Raw genomic sequence first — 5,053 nt, 5'->3', positions numbered from 1 at the left:
TGACATAGCAAAATGGTGTCCCTTATTAAAAATAGTAATCTCCTGACATTTAACTGGATATATATATTGGGGGGGGGCATATGTGAAATAGTAATTTATGGGGTCCTGAGCAATTTGTTCTCTGTCTGTATGATTGAAAGGAAACACTAGGAGAGAAACAAAATGACAAACTTATCTATATTTATAGAGTGTTTTGATACGCTGCATATGATACACTTTAAACTAGAAAATAGAAAATTGACTGTTGGCCCTAGAGTCTGGATGTCACTGAGATCCTAGGCATCATGCTTCATTATCCATCATGGCAACAACTATGTAGAAGTCATAATGGTGTCATATTGGGATTGGTCAGTGCCATCATTATTACATTAAAATCTGAAAACGTCTAGCTTAAGTTATCTGTCTAAACTATAGATCCATATAGCCACAATAGCGGGATGTCTGTTGGACCTAAGAAAGAAAAGTCATTGCTCCTACAAATCTCTCACAAAAGAACACCTAACACAACCCTCTGTGGGTTTTAAAAGCCAATGGAATGTTCAGTAACACGCCCCACCCATTGCTTTATGATTGGTTCTCCGTTGCCCAGGGTGATAGGGATGCCTTTATCAATCTGTACAGGGCTCTAGAGAACGGAAGTCACCACCCCAGTGGTAGGACACCATGACCTTCTGTATCTGGGCTGAAGCGCAGCTCACACCAGCGTTTATGTTTTGTCGAAAGTGTCAAGAAAAAGGCATAAAGGCTACAAGTAGGGAGACGAAGAGAAGACCTGAAGGAAAGCATTAGAAATCAGGCAGATGCCCAACTGCTTAAGGGCAGCAGGGTGTACTGCATAGCAATAGCAAAGAGTAAAGCATGGACACAGAGGAAAAGAACCCCCCTGGGAAAACAGCGAGTACAAAAGATAGAGAGGTCTTCTTTCTTGGACAGGGATTCCATTCATCTCCTAATAAGATGTGGGAAAGGGACGGAAGGTTATAGAGCAGTTGTCTGTTCACAAGGGTAACAAACAGTGGCCTTTCATGTCAGGGAGGGACCTTAAATGCTGGAAGAAACAACTCAGGAATGCCATCACAATCATTACACCAAAGTTTATCACTAGAAGTCATCACTTTTCGAGACAGAGGAATTATAATTTTCTCTAGGAGTGGTAGACATGGAAGAGAAGGGAGGCTATTGAAGAGAAGAGATCATATAAGAAGAAGCAAACAATCATTCTTCTCCTGCATCACCAGCTGGCCCTCCAGGTTTCTGTAGTAACATCAAAGCCACCAGCGGCACTATTATCGGAAGCGATACTCAGAAGGCAGCGTTTGTTGGCATTCATGCATGCAGCTGTAAAGGGGCGACTGCGCCCCATGGAACCTCTGTGTGGTGGGAGCACCAGGAATGCGTGCCCCAAGGAACACAACTCAGTCACATGCATCAAGTGTATGAAGATGCGTCTGCAGACGAAAGAAGAAGCAGCTGCTGCTGCAAGCAAAGAGATGAAGAGAAACAGAGCGACAGTTTCTCCAGAGAAGATGACATATGCAGCATAGTCTCAGCAAGTAGCAGTTGCATGGCCATCATTCCCTATGAGCCCTGAGAGACATTACAGTAATCAAGTCGTGAGATCACTAGGGCATGGACCAGGATCATGGCAGTAGAGGCGGAGAGATATGTAGGGACATCCTGTCCCTACATATTTAGCTGTCATTTTAACTTCTGCACACAATTAAAACTTAAACTTCTTTTCTTCCTATTCAACATGGTGAACTATCCAGCCATTGACACTAGTGAAGGTGGAGCTATAACTAAAGATCCAGCATGAAGAAAAGGCATATACTACATACCAGTTTCAGAATCTATGAACATTCCTAAACTTCACCTATGTTTTACAGTTTCTTACAGTACTCCAAAATGATTCATCTACCCCTCTGAGCACAATGCATTCTGAAAATTAGAATCACTCTCACATACATGTATGCACTTTCCATTAATACAAAGAAGTAGTACTAGATGTTGATTCAGGTATTCCATGGACCTTTGCTTTTAGTCAGCACAACACAAATAAGGCAAGGGCAAACTCTTTGAAATTGCAAGAAAACCCCATGATAGTCACCTTAGGGTTGTCATAAATAGGAAACAGCTTGAAGGCATAAAATAACAAGCATAAACATCACTCTAGCCTGATTTTATAGTAGCAACATAACACCTTGAATTCCATTGTAGGAAAAAGGCAGGATATAAATCCCTGAAATAAATAAATAAATATAAAATAAAATAAAGCTTGCCAAAGATTAAGAACAAATTCCTAAATGTATGTGCTTTAAACAGGACTTAAACTAGGCCTACCATATAAAATTATGTTTCCTGACTAGTAGCTGACTAGTCAAGATTTAAAATGTTTAAATTCCATCCATCACTTTATTTATATCCTGCCTTTCTCCCAGACTGGGACTCAAGATGGCTTGCAAAATGGCAGAATATTACGATAAAAATACATAGTTAAAACACACACAAAATATTAGAACACTATTAAAGAACAGGATTAAAACTATTTGCAATGAAAAATAATGCCAAAAAACTTAGAAAATTCTGTCAGGTATAACTGTTTGTTTTCATCCTAAAGGCTGAATGGATGAGAAAGCTTCTTTTTGGTGCTCCCAGGATAGACTAAGCTCTCACCTTTTACCACTCTATTCAGAGAAAGGGGATGACTCCTTTATATATATAAAAGAGTTAAAGTACAGTACTTTGAGCTGTGGATAAATCCCAGGTTTTTGGGGTCAATCTTTTGGCTAAAATTTCTAGACTTATACATGAGTATATACAGTAAATATCAATCCAAAATGTCTGCTTAAATATTTATCTTTAATACAACAGGCATTCATATTATACATGCCAGGAAAATCAAGCAAATGTGTGCCTCCTGGATGTTTCCACATCATAATTATCTCATAAGCATTAGTTGTTATATATCCAACAATCAAGAAATTGATAAATGCCGATCAAGCAGGACTCATGAAAATTCCAATCCAATACATTGCACTCCTTTCATTCATACCAAGAAGAAGAGGCTAATACGAAAGTACATATTGAGGGTATGTTTTCCACACACAGTGAACTGATCTGAAAAGCCTGCATTGATAGCAGCTAGTTTAGACTTTATGGTCACAACCCTGGAACAAATTTAACACCTTCCATTATTTATTTACAAATTTATTCTTTGCCTTTCTAAGGTACATGCACCATTTAAAGCAGCTCATGATTTAGAAATGCAATACAGACATGGTAAAAAAAAGGGGCAACAATGAAAACATGACAACTGTAGAGAAAACCACTCTTTAAACTACATCATATTTAGCAGGCTAGACTGGCCATAACAGAAATGACATCATCAACTGGCAAATAACATTCTGAAATTAGATCACCTGCATTTCTTGGGGCAGATATATGCAGCCACTGAGAAAGCCTTTTTTTGCCAACCCCTCATAGATGGAGAGGACCCATAACTTCTGGATTTTAGGTGCAGGGAAAGTGACAAGGAAGAGGCAATCTCCTAGGTATTCTGGGCCCAAACCAGGGCTTCATCAACACTGCATTAATAATGAAGTTTAACACCACTTTAACTACTGTTGCTCAGTACTGTGGGATTCTGGGAACTGTTGTTTGTTGTGGCAGCAAAGCTCTCTGAAAGAGAAGGCTAAGTTTTTCACAAAACTACAATTGCCAGGATTCCACAACATTGAGCCATGACAGTTAAAGTGGTGTCAAACTGCATTATTTCTGCAGTGCGGATGCAGCCCAAGTCACGATTTAAAGATCATCACCAACACTTTTAATTCTGGTACCAGTATAGATGCTACATGCTAAATGACATATAATCCCACTGGTGTGTACTAGAGATGCCAGCAAAATCCACTATGGAAACAAAAATCTAATGACTTTTTTTCTATTCTGAAGGGGAGCCATTTTTACAATGCTAGTCTGACCTGTATCAAAGAATATCTGTGGCTGGCTGGCCAAAGCATTTTATTGACTTCAAAACTTACAAAGATGTTTACCTGTCTGTGGAAAATACTGTCCTACTCTTCAAAGTAACTGAAAGAAAAGGAAGAAGGAACATATTCTCACATATATACATGTAAATAGAAAAAATTGCATTATTTTCTGGGGCAAATCTGCTACTGTGGGAAAAAATTCAAAACAGTGAATTGTGAATGGTGGACAGACAAGATCAGCTGATTTGATGAAGCACATGTGGAAAGAATTATGTTTGATCTGTACATCACCAGTGTGCACACAGCACTCTTTGCTACTGTTCTTGATAAACTGCAGCTTTCACACACTCATCAAAGCCAGTTCCACATAAAGCCCTAACACATAAAAGTACTGGAACATCACTTCTGAAACTTATTTTAAGTCATACTATGAAATCTAACCATATTTGAGCCTTCCCAAGCAAGATCCTCTCCACCACTGCAACTTAAGATATTTAAAGGCGTGCAAGACATAAACCCACCTTTTAAAGGGAAGTGTTAAACGTACAAGAGCATCTTCTGTTAAGTCACTGACTACACATTTTACTGAAGGAGTGAAGACTAGGGAGCACTGAAAAAAAAAGTTCCAAAATAGTATTTTCTTTCTTTTATAGTGTAATTTGTTTGTTTCATTTTCTACATCCCCCAAAATAGTCTTTTCAAGAAAACAAAAACCCAGTTTACAACTCTGAACGTTTACATGAACACATGTTTGTGGTTGAGGCACTGAATATACAAATACAAGATACGCAAGCTACAGCTCTGCACCTCGAAATGCATCTGATGAAGTGGAAAATAGTTTATGAAAATCTGTGCTACAATGAGTATCTTGCTCTAGCACTGGACTTTCTTGCTTTTCCTGCATGCTAACGTGGCTAGTGCTCTGGAAACTGTAAGACTAGGTAACTAGTTCCTTATCAACCTACCTAGTCTCTCAAATCACTGAAAGAGGTACCCCTAACAATTCTACATGGGCTTGTACTTTGTTTGGAGATCACATACCTATTACTGTTCTCTGGAATTGC

Source organism: Sceloporus undulatus, chromosome 5 (genome assembly GCF_019175285.1).
Source record: "Sceloporus undulatus isolate JIND9_A2432 ecotype Alabama chromosome 5, SceUnd_v1.1, whole genome shotgun sequence".
In the NCBI taxonomy this organism is placed as follows: Eukaryota; Metazoa; Chordata; class Lepidosauria; order Squamata; family Phrynosomatidae; genus Sceloporus; species Sceloporus undulatus.
The sequence above is the reverse complement of the archived record's forward strand: the minus strand, read 5'-3'. Positions refer to the sequence as shown.